Consider the following 18264-nt stretch of genomic DNA (forward strand, 5'->3'; position numbering starts at 1 on the left):
CATTTTAAATTGGAGTCATCATTAGGTCTTTAATAAGATGATAAAAAGTACATGGTCACGGTAGAGAATACTGAAATGGTTAATGAAGCAAGCAGAAGTCTACCACTTTGAAAAAACATGTCTGGCATTTTTTTTTTTTTAAATCTTTATGGACCTGTAATTCCCATCCCATACAGTTCACCAGTGTAAAGCATAAAACGAAAGGTTTTGCTGGTTTTCAGTGTATTCACAGACTTGTGACACCATTATCACAATCAACTTTAGTCAACTTACATTTTAACATGCAACCCTCACCCCAGTCATTTTGTCTAAGCATAAACATACAATTTTATAACCTGAATTTAAACTTACTAGGTAGCAAACAGTCCCCATATTCATAAATATTCCTGGGTTGCATGCCTTTTAATAGTAATACAGTCGTTGAAAACAAAAATCTTACTGCTCTTGATGGCTTACTTTCTGCTTTCTTGAGTAATGGACTTAGTCAGTTCATCTTTGCAGTCACCCTACGAAGTGCTTACTATTCTTTACAGAGAAGCGAGGATCACAGAGAAGGTTAAGATTCCTGCCTGCAGTTGTCAGTCTGGTAAGTAGATGAGTAATGTTCTCGTTGAAATGGCTTGACTCCACTCTCCCCACGTGGCTGCACGGTCATGTGGGTGTCCAAGCCCCTGGTGTTGAAAATTTAATTGGGTTCCAATTCAGAGCTCTTGTAACTGTATCAGTTAATGGTGCATTAAAAACGTACCCACCAAGTAAGCAACTTGAGCCGTAACTTATCTCACAGATTCGGCAGGTCAAAAATCTAGGAGCCCTTGAGTTGGATATTCTAGAAATTATGAATTGCTGCAAGTTGGATATTCTAGAAATTATGAATTGCTGCAAGGGTGCAATTAAATGTCACCTGAGTGCATTTGCATGCCAAGTCGCCTCAGTTGTGTCCGACACTCTGTAACTCCATGGACCATGGGATTCTCCAGGCTAGAATACTGCAGTGGGTTGCCATTTCCTCCTCCAGGGGATCTTCCTGACCCAGGGATCGAACCCACATCTGTTACACCTCCTGCCTCGGCAGGCGGGTTCTTTACCACAAACACCACCTGGGAAGCCAGATGTCACCTGGGGCTGGGGTCCTGTCCGAAGTCTTGACTGGGGAAGGGTTCACTCCAGGCTTGCCGACATAACACTAGAAGGATTTAGGTCCCTGCTGACTGTTGGAGAGAGAGGGCATTTTTTTTTTACAGGTAATCTTCTCCGTGGGGCGGCTCCAAACACGGCAGCTGGCTTCCCTAGGCATAAGCGAAGCAGAGATGATGGCCAAGGTGGCATCCTAGTCTCAGACGTGACATCCTGGTATTTTGCTCTATTCCTCTTTTTCAGACGTGTTCGTTCATTTTCTGTCTTTCTTTGCTTTTGATTTGAAACGAGCTTATTGGGAATTTTTCTTCTTTTAGGCTATGACATGTGGCATGTGAGATCTTAGTCCCCCAGCCAGGGATTGAACTTGAGCTCCCTGCATTGGGAAGCCCAGGGTCTTCCAGTGGGCCCCCAGGAAAGCTTCTGCTGTATTCTTTCTGTTAGAAGATGTTCCTTAAGGGGGCTGACAGTGAAGGGAGGGGATAAGACGAGGGTATAAATATCATGAGGTGGATACCACTTGCGGCCAACTTGGATCCTGCCTATCACAACAGCTCATGAAAAAGTGACAGTCGCCCAGTCGTGTCTGACTCTTTGCGACCCCGTGGACTCTACAGTCCATGGGATTCTCCAGGCCAGAATACTGGAGTGGGTAGCCTTTCCCTTCTCCAGGGGATCTTCCCAATCCAGGGATCGAACCCAGGTCTCCCACATTGCAGGCAGATTCTTAACCAGCTGATCCACCAGGGAAGTCCAAGAATACTGGAGTAGGTAGCCGTTCCCTTCTCCAGGGGATCTTCCCCACCCAGGAATCGAACTGGGGTCTCCTGCATTGCAGGCAGATTCTTTACCAAGCAAGCTATCAGGACCTCATGCATATTGTAAATATAGATGGTGAGTGATAAGGAAGCCTGGTCCATGGGGTCACAAAGAGCCGGACACGAGTGGGCGATTGAACACCAACAATATGTGCACATGTGACCACTTAAAAGTAGAAGCATTTAACCAGGCTGTGTGTGTATGTGTGTCTGTGTGATGAATACGTATTGACAAAATAACCATAGAGGGCACACAGGCTATCGTATGCACATTCATTTAACCCCCCTTTGAAATGCCACTGAAATTTTTATTTCCATATGCATCTCTCTCTCTCCTTTTTTTAAGATTCTTTTTGATGTCTTTATTGAATAAGCTACAACATCGCTTCCATTTTCTGTTTCACTTTTTTTTTTTTTTTGCCCACAGGGCATGTGGGATCTTGGTTCCTGGACCCTAGTTTAAACTCACATACCCTGCATTGGAAGGCAAAGTCTTAAACGCCAGATGACCAGGGAAGTCCCTCCACAGCCGTCTCTTGTCCACAGGGTCCGTATACCCCAGTGGACGATGAACCTACTCACACCATGGCCGTGGGTTTTCTCAGCTTGAACTAATCCGCACATGGTGGGCCCCATGACCCAGATGATCCCATCACAGTTAATCTTGTGACTCCACTTTCTCATGTAGGACCGCTATGGGAACACTGGTGTTGGGTTGATGGCTGGAATGTAGCAGCCATTCTGACACTATGAAGCACAGCCGCCTGAGAGTGAAGCCGACCCTCAGAATCAGACAAAGCCACAGGGATCTCAACAAACACGGGATGGGGGTTTCTGGTTAAGGCAGCGTGGAAAACGGCGCTCGTATCTGAATTCAAGCTCTGTAAACCAATATGCACCATTCTTTTCAGACTCAGTTTGAGTACGTTTTCAATATATTGTGCCATCCAAAGTAATCTAAACTGAAGAATTAAGTCTGAAGGAGCTGTGTGCCACATGTCTAAAATGCTGAGTGAGCTCAGGCATTGAAAAAGTTACAGAGAGAGGAGAAGTCTCCTGTAGTAGGCTGGGAAATTGGCACTCATATGTAGCTTGGAAATATTAATGAATATTAACACTTATTAATTAATAAAAGTAAATATTAATTAACTAATATGAGGGCAGGAGACCAGAGAATAATATATAGCCGAGAAAGATTGAAGGCAGGAGGACAAGTGGATGACAGAGGATGAGACGGTTGGATGGAATCACTGAGCTGATGGACATGAATTGGCGCAAGCTCCGGAGTGATGGACAGGGAGGCCTGGTGTGCGGAAGTCCATGGGGTTGCAAAGAGTCAGACTCGACTGAGCGACTGAATTGACTGAACTGAATATGTTTAACACTGTTTAAATTGTCACTAATGATTTCTTGGGACTCAGATTCGGTGCCCACCAAAGCTTAGGGGAGCTGGGAGGAAACGTTTAGCAGTCCTGGATTGAATTAGCTCCTTCCTCAAGGTCTCAGTAATATCTCAAGGCAAGAAGCAAGAGATAAGGATATACTGAAATAGGGCCACGTGAAATCAGAGTGGGGGAAATACAGCTTTTGTAAGAGAGATTTCTGAAGCCCGTGAAACAGAATTCAATGAATCTTGAAAAAGCCCAAATCTCTCTGAGCCCCAAGTTACAGTTTGTGCAAGAGACCCTTTCTCAACCACTCCCTCAGCCTGCCCCCATCTCCTCCACTGTTTACTCCACCTCAGAAAAGGGCAATTCCATTCTCAACAGGATGAGGCCGCAAATACGTGGACTCGCTTTTATCTCCTTTCTTTCTTGTGCATTCTGAAGTCAAAGTCAGAACTCCATATACACAATGAAATAATGGGCTAAGTCGCTTCAGTTGTGTCCGACTCTTTGCGACCCCATGGACTGTAGCCCGCCAGGCTCCTCTGTCCGTGGGATGCTCCAGGCAAGAAGACTGGAGTGGGTTGCCATTTCAATGAAATAATACTCGGACATTAAAAAGAATGAGGTAATGCCATTTGTAGCACCGTGAATGGACCTAGAGACTGTCATACTAAGTGAAGTCAGTCAGAGAGAGGAAGATAGCATGACATCCCTTATATGTGGAGTTTAAAAAGAAATGGTACAAATGAACTTATTTACAAAATAGAAACAGACTCACAGACTTGGAGGATGAACTTATGGTTACTGGGGAGAAGAAAGGGGGGAAGGGATAGTTAGGGAGTTTGTGTCTATCTATCTATCTATTTATCTGTCTCTGGGTTTCCGTGATAGCTAAGTTGGTAAAGAATCTGCCTGCAATGGAGGAGATCCCGGTTCTATTCCTGGGTTGGGAAGATCCCCTGGAGAAGGGATAGGCTACCCACTCCAGTATTCTGGCCTGGAGAACTCCAAGGACTGTATAGTCCATGGGATCACAAAGAGTTGGACGTGACTGAGCGACTTTCAGATTCTTATCCCTTACAGATTATAATAAAATACTGAATATTGTTCCCTGTGCTAAACAGTAGGTCCTTCTTGGTTATCTATCTTAAATATAGTGGCGGGTAAAATGTTGGTTTGAAATATGAGGAAGTATTTGAGACATACAAAATAAACATCATCATGTTTTATATCAGTGATTCACTAATATTGTAAAGAAGGTTGGGAAGATTTTTGCCCTCGTTAAAAGCTGATTAAAACTAAGGGTATTCTGTTTACTGACTTTCTGCCAAAATTCACCCTGTCTAGGCATGACGCTTTTTCAAAGGGGGAGAGTCAGTTCCTGGTCACTGTGCCCAAGGTAACAAGATTTGTCTAGAACGTCATGGGAAGTAAAGAGGCAAAGGGTTGTGTTAGAGCTGGAAGAATTCATGATATACGGCTCCCCGAGCAATATCACATATGCAGCTCAATGGTGTGTGATGTACTGAATTAATCAGGAAACAGGTAGCCTGGAGGGTCAAATTTAGCCATAACTGTTTGCCCCTGGGGGCATCTTTTGAACAGTCTCTGTCTATCCTAAGGAAGTCAGTCGTTTGGCCAGAGTTTTCTTGGGGGGGTAAAAAATGAGTATTTGGACAGAACCCCACTTCCCAATTTATGGCTGTTATCCTAACATAGTTTTAAATAGCATCCAATTTACTTTCAAAAGCATCCTTCTTTATTTGATCAGCTATATATTATACAGATATTTCAGAATGTGAGGACTTCTAAAGGTCTTTTCATATGCAAATATGGGAGAGTATCTTTCATATTCCTTCCAACAGACTTCATGTTTGCAGTAAGAAATCTCACATTGTATAAATCATTAATGATTAACAAACACCATCAGTTTCCTATTCAGGAAGTTGCAGGCAGTGGATTACAAAGTGATTGAAATTTCGTGTGCAACATTTCTGTATTAATTAGGTTTCGAAGTGATTTTTCTAATTGCATAATTTATAATTATATCTTTGTATAGATACGTAAGTAAATAGCGTATTACACATCGTTGGATAGAAGATGAAAGGTAAAGACATTAAAATAGAATGTCTGGCATCACACGACAGGAGCTTTATCTATTCTTAATTCTAAAAACATGTCATTGTTTCTGAAACCAAAGAGACCAGGACCAAAATGACTTCCTTTGGAAAACCATGTTGAATTCCCTGAAAAAAGACTGACACGGTACCAAAAAAATTGATCAATTTTGAGTATCTTTTTGAAACATACCAAAAGAATGTCTCCTGTTCTCACAAGCTTCGAGAAAAGTATTCACGCAGCTAAAGGCGGTTTTTCTACCTCAACTGTCTCTTGTCCCTTCATATTTCTGACTCACTGGCTTTCCATAACAGAACTCAAAAATGTGCAGCCATTATTGCTGAACATCAGTGTTGTCATCCAGGAGTCAGGAAGGGATGGGTAACAAGGAAACAAAAGATTTGACTGCATTTGAAATTCAGCACAGTCTATCGTTCAGTAATAGCTGTCATCATTGTAATAATATATCTTGTGGGCGGTCACCCAAGAGGAAGCATTCACTTTTGATAAAAGCCCAGGGTCTGATCCTCAATTCCATGGAGGGAGACTCGGGCCATACAAGAGATAAGGGCTGGGGGAGGTAGTCAAAGCTCATTGTAGAATTGGATGCTCGGTCAAGCTCTACCACAGACGCTACATTTTGCTGTAAAGAAAATCTATATTTTTATGGATCGTCCTTTGCCTCAAAGGTTATCGGTCAGAAATTGAGCAGCTCCCACTTATGAGACAAACTGCACCAGACTACCTGGGATACTGGGTATACCAGTAAGCCACATTTCATGTGATACAGACTGTGGACAGTTCTGCTTGATTCTGGCCTCCAGTTGTTTAATCGCTAAGTCGTGTCCAACTCTCTGTGATACCGTAGACTGTAGCCCGCCAGGCTCCTCTGTCCATGGGATTCTGCAGGCAAGTGTACTGGAGTGGGTTGCCATATCCATCTCCAGGGGATCTTCCCAACCCAGGGATCAAACTCACATCTCCTGCATTGGCAGGCAGGTTCTTTTTACCGCTGAGACACCAAGGAAGCCCCACTCTGTTCTCCTCTGGATGGCCAAAACAACAGCATATCAGTCCATTATCATCGGTTACTGTAACTTGGTCTCTTTAAATGAGGCCACTAATTCGCCGTATTCTAACAGGCCGTTCACAAGGGCTCAAGTCTCCTGTTTCAAAAACACGCCCCTAATGTTCAAAAGTGAAGATCACTGCTTCCCAAAAAGCACCACCGCTGGGTTTTTTTCTTTTTTCTTTTGTTTTGGCCTTGCCACCTGGCATGCCAGATCTCAGTTCCCTGACCACGGATGGAAGCCAGGCTCCCTGCATTGGAAGCGTGGAGTCTTAACGACTGGACCACCGGGAAACTCCCAGTTTGTCACCAGCATTTACAAGTCAGGTGGCAATTCGTGTCTAGTCACCCCGTCTGTGGTCACATGCAGATGGACCCGCAGTTAGGCAGGGCTGTCCTCAATCCTGACAGTGTTTTTAAGCCTGCCTTCGAAGTGAATGATCCGAGTTTACATTTGAAAGCTTGCATTTTCACCCTAGATGTTACAGGAATAAATGGCAATGTCACCAGCCCCAGATTCTTCCTGAAATGGTGCTGTTTAGCATTCTTTGGTCCCAAAGACCTATTTCTTAAATCACTCAAAGTATCAGAGTTCTACTTTGCTGCTAAGGAGTAGGTTCTGGGAAACTTATCAAGGGTCGGTCAGATCACAGTCACCTACAATTGATAAAGGATTTCGTTTGAAGGAAAACCTTAAAGCTCTTTGGAAAGACTGATGCTGAAGCTGAAGCTCCAATCCTTTGGCCACCTGATGCAAAGAACTGACTCATTCGAAAAGACCCTGATGCTGGGAAAGATTGAAGGCAGGAGGAGAAGGGGATGACAGAGGATGAGATGGTTGGATGGCATCACCGACTCAATGGACATGAGTTAGAGTAAGCTCTGGGAGTTGGTGATGGACAGGGAGGCCTGGGTGCTGCAGTCCATGGGGTCACAGAGCTGGACTGGATTCAGCGACTGAATAACAATGACTGGGACAAAGTATGAATTGAGACTCAGAGGAGAGACAGTAAAGAACGGTTCTGCCCCAAGGATGCAGCCCAGGGTGCTAAAACTGATGTCATCTGGGCAAAGGGAGGGTGTGGGTTTTAAAGCAGTTTGTGAACAAGGGACATTAACTGCCTCTTTAGAAATAGCTTCCATTTAGGAATCAACTGGAGGGATTTCTTTTTTTTTTTTTTTTTTTTTTTAATTTTTTTATTTTTCAGTGGGTTTTGTTATACATTGATGTGAATCAGCCATAGAGTTACACGAATTCCCCATCCCGGTCTCCCATCCCACCTCCCTCTCCACCCGATTCCTCTGGATCTTCCCAGCCCAACAGGCCCGAGCACTTGACTCATGCCTCCCACCTGGGCTGGTGGTCTGTTTCACCACAGAAAATATACATGCTGTTCTTTCGAAACATCCCACCCTCCCCTTCTCCCACAGAGTTCAAAAGTCTGTTCTGTACTTCTGCGTCTCTTCTTCTGCCCTGCATATAGGGCCATCGTTACCATCTTTCTAAATTCCGTATATATGTGTTAGTATACTGTAATGTTCTTTATCTTTCTGGCTCACCTCACTCTGTATATTGGAAATAAAAGCAAAAATAAACAAATGGGACCTAATGAAACTTAAAAGCTTTTGCACAACAAAGGAAACTATAAGTAAGGTGAAAAGACAGCCCTCAGATTGGGAGAAAATAATAGCAAATGAGGAAACAGACAAAGGATTAATCTCAAAAATATACAAGCAACTCCTGAAGCTCAATTCCAGAAAAATAAATGACCCAATCAAAAAATGGGCCAAAGAACTAAACAGACATTTCTCCAAACTGGAGGGATTTCTATTCCCCTCAAAACTCAACTGTTTCTTGTAAGAATGAAGTGAAGTGAGTTGAAATGAAAGTCACTCAGTCGTGTCTGGCTCTATGCGACCCCATGGACTATAGAGCCCTTGGAATTCTCCAGGCCAGAATCCTGGAGTGGGTAGCCTATCCCTTCTCCAGAGGATCTTCCCAACCAAGAGATTGAACCCAGGTCTCCCGCATTGCAGGCGGATTCTTTACCAGCTGAGCCGCCAGGGAAGCCCACAAATCTTGGAGTGGGTAGCCTATCCCTTCTCCAGCAGATCTTCCTGACCCAGGAATCAGGATCTCCTGCACTGCAGGTGGATTCTTTACCAATTTATCTACCAGGGAAGCCCCTTGTAAGAATGGCCATCATTGAAAAATCTGCAAATAACACACACTGGGGAGGGTATGAGGAAGCCCTCCTACACTGCCGGTGAGAATGTAAATTGCTGCAGTCATCATGGAGAACAGTATCAGTTCAGTCGCTCAGTCGTGTCCGACTCTTTGCAACCCCGTGGACTGCAGCATGGCAGGCGTCCCTGTCCATCTCCAACTCCTGGAGCTTGCTCAAACTCATGTCCATCAAGTCGGTGATGCCATCCAGCCATCTCATCCTCTGTCGTCCCCTTCTCCTCCTGCCTTCAATCTTTGCCAGCATCTTTCCCATCATCTTTTCGAATGAGTTGGTTCTTTGCATCAGGTGGCCAAGGGATTGGAGTTTCAGCTTCAGCATCATCAATCCTTCCAATGAATATTCAGGACTGATTTCCTTTGGGATGGACTGGTTGGATTGCTTTGCAGCCCAAGGGACTCTCAAGACTCTTCTCCAACACTACAGTTCAACAGTATATAGGTTCTTTAAAACACTAACAATAGAATTACCATATGATCCAGGAATCCCAGTCTTGGGCATATATCGGGAAAAGATGAAAATGCTTATTTGGAAAGAGTGCTCATGTTCACTGCAGCAGTATTTAGAACAGTCGAGATGTGAAGCAATCTAAGTGTCCTTCAACAGATGAAATGATAAAGAAGATGGAGGGTGTGTGTGTGGTGTGTGTGTGTTTATATGTGTATCTCACAATGGAATATTTGTTGTTTTGTTCAGTAGCCCAGTAACGTCCAACTCTTTGTGAACCCTGGACTACAGTACTCCAGGCCTCTCTGTCCCTCAGTATTTCCTGAACTTTGCCCAAGTTCATGTCCATCACATCATTGATGCCTTCCAGCCATCTCATCCTCTTAGAGAATGGAATATTATGCTGCCATAAAAAGGAATGAAATAATGCCACGTCTAGCAACATGGATGGACTTTGATAGCATCATGCTAAGTGAAACAAATCAGAAAGAGAAAGATAAATGCCATATGGTATCAGTTATACATGGAATCTAAAAAAAAAAACATACAACAAACTAGTGAACATAAGGAAAAAAGGAGCAGGCTTGCAGATAAAGAAGATAGACTAGTTTTCTACCAGAGGGGGCAGGGTAGAATATAGGAGTAAGACATGCAAGCTGCTATGTATAAAGTAAGCTATAAGAATATGTTATATAAAGCAAGGGATATAGCCAGTATTCTGTAGTAACTATGTGTATTTGCTTAGTTGCTCAGTCCTGTCTGACTCTTTTGTGACCCCATGGACTGTAGCCCACCAAGCTACTCTGTCCATGGATTCTCCAGGCAAGAATACTTTAGTGGGTAGTTTATCCCTTCTCTGGAGGAAAATCTTTAAAACTTGTAAATCGTTGTCTTGTACATGTGTAACTTACGTGATGCTGTACAATAGCTATACTTCTGTTAAAATAAACATAAAAGAGAAAAAGTAAATGTCAAATGTCTCCATACTCAAATGACCATCTATTTTCCAGGGATTGAGTTCAACATCACTGTGTTTATGAAAATGTCTCTGATTTTCCTATTTGGAAGTAAATTTTTTTTCTCCCCAAACCCAGTAGTCTGCTATGTCCCTTAAATCACACGGTTTATACTCTACTTTGAATTATATTTACTTGTGGATTTGCTTTTTAACATTAACTGAGCCACCATCGTGTTCCATGCTTTATTCTAGAACCCTTAGGATAGAGACCTGCAGGCAAGACATGGGTCTTCCCTGGTGGCTCAGAGGTAAAGAATCTGCCTGCAATGCAGGAGACCCGGGTTCCATCCCTGGGTCGGGAAGATGCCCTGGAGAAGAGAGTGCCTACCCACTCGGGTATTCTGGCCTGGAGAATCCCAAGGACAGAGGAGCCTGGCGGGCTACAGTCCATGGGGTCGCAAAGAGTCAGACGTGCCTGAGCAGCTAACACTTTCGCTTCTCAAGCAATACATGGAAAGACAAATAACTTTGATGAATTAATCATTTGCTTCAACAGATCCTCAAATACAAATTTGGATCAAGAGGTAATTATCGCCAAGTTTCTCAAATATTATCAGCCCATATAAATAATTGAAAATGTCCACACCACAAAGAGTTTCTGCTCTCATCATCTAGAATCTCTCCCTCCAGTGATGAAAATAGATACTTCAGGAAAAAAAAAAAACCCTCTCCCATCTCTTTAAGCCAGACACTAGCAAATTCCTCTGTTTCCAACCGCACCCATCAACAGGCATTCTGCTGGATACAAGATGCTCTCGTATTAATCCATTTACAAGGCTAATCAGTCTGGCATCTTTTGCAAAATTACTCAAGAAATGTAGGCTGCTTCCATGCAGAAGGCATCAATCCTAGTGAAAGTCTTCGTCTGAGACATCTAATTATCCTTAAGACTGAAGGATAACCAAACATATAATGCATTTGCTAATTGTTTTCCTGTTCTTTGGACCTTTATGTGGTCTTTAGTTATTAAAGAGTCTGTAATTAAAGGGTAACAAAATACAGCCAAGTTCCACTATTTCTTTTGCTTTTCTCTTTTTTGTTCTGCTTTTCTGCAAGTCAACAGAGCATATGAAAAAGAGGTAGGCCCCGATTTTGTTTGATGAAACAAAAGGTATCTGTACTTTTCAAACTGACTCATGGTACGTGTTCATCTATGGGGCTTCCCTGGTGGCTCGGGGGTTGAAGAATCCTCCTGCCAATGCAGGAGACCTGGGCTCCATCCCTGGGTTGGGAAGATTCCCCTGGAGAAGGGAATGGCAACCCACTCCAGGATTCTTGCCTGGAGCATCCCATGGAGGGAGAAGTCTGGTGGGCTACAGTCCACGGGGTCGCAAAGAGTCGGACACGACTGAGCGACTTCACTCGCTCACTCAAGGCATGACCATAGGAAGGCTGCGGGGGGCAGGAGAGCAGCTGGTGGGAGATGTATCGGCGTTGCCCCTGAAAGGATCAGCCTGTGTGAACCCGCAGAAGCAGGACGGGACAGCACCCTCACAATTGCTGATAATGAGACTGAGCGGGACTCTGTGGAGCTCCTGGGCCACGGAGGCATTTCTGGGTCCCTCATTTCTTGACGACAGGAAGGAGGCTTAATTCGCGCCCAAGACCCTCCCTGAGTTCCAGCTGGGCAGGGTCAAAGCTGCTCATCAGGCAAGAGAGGGGAGGCGGAGAGGAGGGAGGAGGAGCCTGGAAAGAAACAGTCCGGCCTTGGGGCAGGGTCCCGGTGGCCCCTGAAAGATCACTGTTGCTGTTTTGTTGGCCCCCAAAGGATTATTGCTGTTGTTGCTGCTTTTCCTCCATTCAGTCGTGTCTGACTCTTTGTGACTCCATGGACTGCAGCACGCCAGGCCTCCCTGTCCATCACTAACTCCCGGAGCTTGCTCAAACTCATGTCCATCGAGTGGGTGATGCCATCCAACCATCTCATCCTCTGTCGTCCCCTTCTCCTCCTGCCCTCAATCTTTCCCAGCATCAGGGTCTTTTCCAATGAGTTAGCTCTTCACATCAGATGGCCAAAGGATTGGAGCTTCAGCTGCAGCATCAGTCCTTCCAATGAATATTCAGGACTGATTTCCTTTAATATGGACTGGTTGAATCTGCTTGCAGTCCAAGGGACTCTCAAGAGTCTTCTCCAACACCACAGTTCAAAAGCATCAATTCTTCAGCACTCAGGTTTCTTTATGGTCCAACTCTCACGTCCATACATGACCACTGGAAAAAACTATACCTTTGACCAGAAGGACCTTTGTTGGTAAAGTGATGTCCTTGCTTTTTAATATGCTCTCTAGGTTTGTCATGGTAAAACAGTATCTCTGAACTGTTTTGCAGATATTGCAACCCTCAGCAGCTGAGAGAAGGTACCAGCGTGCTGCCCACAAACAGGTAGACCCCAGACCAGCCGGGACCAGAGGGGAGGGGATGCTGATTCAGGATTCCCTCACCACCAGCCAGTCAGAAGAATGTCCACAAGCGGATCAGGCCATCTTTGAGCCACTGCTGTAAAACTTCTCACGACCCCCTCCCGAGTGGGACACGCGTGTTTTTTTTGGCTCCCCCTTGCCTGCCAAAGCAGTAAAACCACTCCTTTCTGCTTCACCCAAAACTCTGTCTCTGAGATTTTACTTTGGTGTCGAGGTACAGGCGCTAGACTCAGCTTCAGTAAGGACAGTTTGGCCTGCCTGAAACTGTGGTGTTCGGGGCAGGAGGAGGGGGCAGGCAGAATGGGGACCGATTATCACAGATGGAGGGGACCAAATGGATGGAGAGGTGCTTGGGGAGCTCAGGACTCGCGCCCACTCCACCCCTCAAAAGTGCCACCGTGGGACACTGCTGACCTTGAGCCCAAGGCATCTGAAAAACAGCCAACAAGAAGCAAGGCTCTCTCTGAATCCCCAGGACTCTGTGACAAGCGCCCTCTGCAAAGAACTCACCTGCCACCAACCCCCCTTGAGTTCCTTCCACCAGGAAGCCTGACTTGTCACAAGGAGGAGACTAGAAACTGACATCACGCCTTTCGTCACCCAGCTTTATTTTCTGTAACCACACTCAGCGTATCCAAAACAGCCTGTGGGTTGATTTGTCTGTTCCTCTATTGCTAAGCCTCCCCTCTCCCACACTAAGAGATAAGATTCATGGAACCAGACCTCCCTAATCTGTTTGCTCATCGCCATATCCCATTACCTGGAGGATGACTGTACTTAGAAGGCAAGAGATGCATATTTGCTGAATTAAGTATTTGCTTTGCCATAAACCATTTTTAAAAGTCTGGGCACCCATGCATATGCATAACACATTTATCTAAATAAATGTACACAGTGGATGATCGTACTGACCCATCCATGGAATCGGGGTAGAGTCATCTCTGATACAATAGGGGTGCAGAGAAAAGTGGAGTTTGATTCTTGGGTCTTCTCATATTAATTGTCTCTTGTCTGACCCATCCTCAGAGTGGAGCCTATATCCTAGTGATGCTATCTTCATTTGCTATTATTGTTCAGTCACTAAGCCATGTCTGACTGTTTTGAGACCCCACAGACTGTAGTCCACCAGGCTCCTCTGTCAATGAGATTTCTCAGGCAAGAATACTAGAATGGGTTGCCATTTTTTTCTCCAGGGGATCCTTCTAACCCAGGGATTGAACCCACATCTCCTGCATTGCAGGTAGCTTTTTTCCACCACCAAGCTACCTGTATTACTAAGTCATTTAATTGAAGTGGCAATAGTCCTCCCAGGTTAAACTGCATTTCAAAAACAGCTTCCTAAAAATGGTGCATGGTGGTTCATTAATAGACAGTTGTTATTTTTTACCCCACAGGGTGTTATCTGAACCTAAATCATTGAAGGTGGTGCAAGGAAGCTTCATCACACAGAGTTCCCAGGGTTCAAAGGAACAAAACCCATGATGATTGCCCTTCCTGGGTCTACAGTTACTGGGCTCTTAACATTCCCTTAAGCAGCTAGAGCAGTTCCTTCGTGGTGGAGATGAACTTCCTTGCAATTTTATAAAAATGAAAAAGCCCTTTTGTGAAAGGCTCTCTAATCTCTTTCCAGGACAACCGTTCTCCCGGTGTTGGACGCTGAACAGCCCTGGCGTAGATAATCTGATTTATGTAGAATGGCAGGTCCTCCTGTCCCGTCTCAAACACAATAGAAAACCTCAGCCTGGAGGTGGTTCAATAACTAATTTAGGCTCAAATCTAATTCTTTTAATGACGTATCCATCACGGCCCCTTAAAATGCCCATGTCAGATGAAAATACACAGCTTGGGCTTGGATTTAATGTGTGTATGCAGCCTCCATCTTACCTTAATGAACCGCCATAGAGGTGGGCTGAATGCTTATCAATATACAAGCATTTCATGTCTGGTTTTCTCTAGCCATGAAAAAGAAAACCCAGTAAATTAAAGAGCTATCAACTCAATGAGATGTATGATATTCTCTTCCTATGATGGGACAGGGGAGAGGAATCAAAGACAGGAGAAAAGATAATTAATATTCTTAAGAACCTACATTGGTGCTTGTGAAGGTAAGTTGATTTCTGTAGAGATTTGCTTGTTTTTTAATGAATTCCTTCACCCCCCAATTATGCCACTGTGCCACTGTCTATAGATGGTCAATTTCAATGAGTATAGAAAATAACTGATCTCTCACAGGGTTGGCAAGCTGGAGAAGGTGCTGGTGTTCAGTTGCTCACTCGTGTCTGACTCTTCGCAAAGACTGCAGTATGCCAGGTTTCCCTGTCCTTCACCATCTCCCAGAGGCTTGTTCAAACTCATGTCCACTGAATCAGTGATGCCGTCCAACCATCTCATCCTCTGTCGTCCCCTTCTCCTCCCACCTTCAATCTTTCCCAGCATCAGGATCTTTTCCAATGAGTTGGCTCTTGGCATCAGGTGGCCAAGGTTTTGGAGCTTCAGCTTCAGCATTAGTCCTTCCTAAGAATATTCAAGATTGATTTCCTTTAGCTTTGACTGGTTTGTTCTCCGTGCAGTCCAAGTTCTGGGCAACCCAGTCCATGGCTCTGGGTAAGAATTCAAATTTTGAGGACCCACAGTCTGGCCCTTGGATACACAGGTCTTTGATCACAAAGATCTCAGATGCTAAACTCCAACTCCCATGAACCAGATGATCTCAAAGCTGTTTGTTGATTTCTGGGAGTCAGACCATCCTGCTCCCTATGAAGTAAAGAGAGCTAAGATGGCCTGCTTTGTTTTTATGTAATAAAGCTGGACATTGTCAGAGTGATGGCTCTGATGACAGAGAGAGACACTTAAGAGTAGGGAGAACTCAGTGTGGGGAAACAAGGTGAGTATTCACAGAAGTGCACGTACTTGAGTTTTGTTTTATTTTTTTTTTTAAACTAAAGTTTCTTACTTGGATGAACATATTGTACTTGGAGTTTAGGAATGAGGAGAAATTTGTTGTTCTTTTTAGCCACTCGGTCGTGTCCGATTCTTTGCCATCCCATGGGCTATAGCCTGCCAGGCTCCTCTGTCCTTGGAATTCTCCAGGCAGGAATCCTGGAGTGGGTTGCCCTGCTCTCCTCCAGGGTATCTTCTAGACACAGGGATCGAACCTACGTCTCTTTCGTCTCCTACGTTGGCAGATGGATTCTGTACCACTGGGTCCCCTGGGAAGCCCTGTATAGATTACAGGAAGATCTCATTCATTCCCCAATCTGTAGATACAGTTGTAAACATCAAACTAAGGATGCAATCTCAACTCGCTTCCCCTCCAGCAGCAATCAGAGAGTTAGGAGTCCAAGATCTATGGAAGCGATGGGGGTGACAGCCTTTTAAAACCTGAAATGTTTTTCTCATTTTTTTTTTTTTTTCATAGGCCTAATTGCATCCGGAGCCCATCCTAAGCGTGTCTCCGTTAGATGAAGCGAAGGGAAGTTTACAGTCAGGTTTCAAGGTTGCAAATGGGATTCTGGAGCGAGCGGTACAGACAGGCTGACAGACAGGCTCTGTTGAGAGGAAGGATTCACACGAGCCCGTTTGCATTCCTCTCTAATTACTGGAGATGCCTTTCAGGTCTCTGACACTCTTCTCCTAGGAGCTATTTATTTATTCTGATGGACGACGGCGTGCCGGTGGCTTCCTGTCCTCGGCCAGACTGCCCACTGAGCTAGGAAGCAGTTTGTTCACTGGCCTGAACTTGTCATCATTTCTTGGTTTCCCTGAAGACAAAGGTTTCTTCCATTTACTTTTTGAGACAGGGGAAGAAAATTTTTTAAAATGCCCTTCTCATATTGCAGGGCTTCCCTGGTGGCTCAGCTTGTAAAGAATCCACCTGCAGTGCAGAAGACATGGGTTCGATCCCTGGGTTGGGAAGATCCCCTGGAAAAGGGAATGACTACCCACGACCAGTCTCCTAGCCTGGAGAATTCCATGGTCTGTCTAGTCCATGGGGTCGCAAAGAGTCGGACACGACTGAGTGACTTTCACTTTATCATATTGTAATGGAGCTTTTTCATTTAAATGACTTATCTTCGAGAAAGTCTGTAAAAACTTGGCTTTTCACAGCAAATCATCATTTCTTTAAAATTGCTTTTTATTGGAGTATGGTTGCCTTGCAATGCTGTTAGTTTCTGCTCTATGGCAGAGTCAGTCAGCTGTATGTATGCATTTATCTACTTTTTTGGACTGTTTTTTTTTTTTTTTTTTTTTCCATTTAGTCCATCACAGACCTTGGAGTAGAGTTCTCTGGGATATACAGTAGGATTTTCATTAGTGATCCGATTTATGCATAGTATCAGTAGGGTATATATGTCAACTCTAGTCTCCCAGTTCATCCCACCACCTTTTTCTCTGCTGTGCCCATACATTTCTTTCACCTCTGTGTCTATTTCTGCTCTGTAAATAGGTTCATCTGTACAATTTCTCTAGATTCCACATATAAGCGTTAATAAACGCTATCTGACTTTCTCTTTCCAAATTACTTCACTCTGGGACAGTCTCCAGCCTCATCCACATCTCTGCAAATGGCACAGCTTTGTTCCTTTTCATGATCATCTTAAAGCGGTTCAAACGTTTCTATTAGCCATATTCACAAGTGCCCACTGCAGGTCTGTAACTGTCCCGACCGTGTGTCGGTGAATAAAAGGGCCTGGCTACTACCTTCTTAGAGTTTACAAGCTGGATTTGAATTCATCTTGTGCACAAATCCCAAGATCCCTTATTTCCAGCAGAATTAGCTTTGGAAGCCAATTTGCCATTCTGCACACAAAAGATCCTTCTTCATTTGAAACAGAATTGATTCCCCCTTGAAGTTAAATAAGCAAATCTGTATTTGAGGAGTACCAGCTATGTTCAATACCCCCCTCTCTCTCTTCTTCAATCCAATCTAGACTCATTTCCAACTTACTGTCCTCTCTCATTTTACATCTGATATGTATACATAATTTTGAATCATTTCCTTACATGGTTGATTCTATTGAATGGAGTTCTTCAGTTATATTTTTCATGAATATTTAGAAGGTGTATTAGCATGAAGCGTGCCTGGGATTTAGCACTGAGTTTAAAGTGAACCAGTGATTCAGTAAATGTTGATGGGCATTCCATGGTTTTGGGGAAGCTCTGAGGTCAAGTTCGGGAGGAGAGTGTCGCCTTTTAGACACATGATTTTTTTTCTTCCCCCAGTGTAAGGTCTTAACAACTGACATGATTAGTCTAGACTACAGTAATTAAGATTTGTTTGAGTTACTTAATAGTCATGCGAGCATCAATGTTTCTGTTGGAAAATTAAGCAATTAAGATGACTATTGATCATTACGGATGGCAATATAAATGCATATTTCCAAGGGGGAAGAGTTCTAAACATTTCATCAATGTGTCTAATCATTTAAACTGGAATCCTGCCTACAGATAAATGACGCTTAAATAATGCAGATGCATAAACACACCGCATTGTTTGGAAAACTGGATCAATGTTGAATTTGAGTTTTTAAATGAAGAGAAAGTACTCTAGCTGAAGAAAATAACTAGTTACTCTCTAAATTCCTGAGGCATGTCTAAAAATA

Source organism: Muntiacus reevesi, chromosome X, assembly GCF_963930625.1.
Source record: "Muntiacus reevesi chromosome X, mMunRee1.1, whole genome shotgun sequence".
In the NCBI taxonomy this organism is placed as follows: Eukaryota; Metazoa; Chordata; class Mammalia; order Artiodactyla; family Cervidae; genus Muntiacus; species Muntiacus reevesi.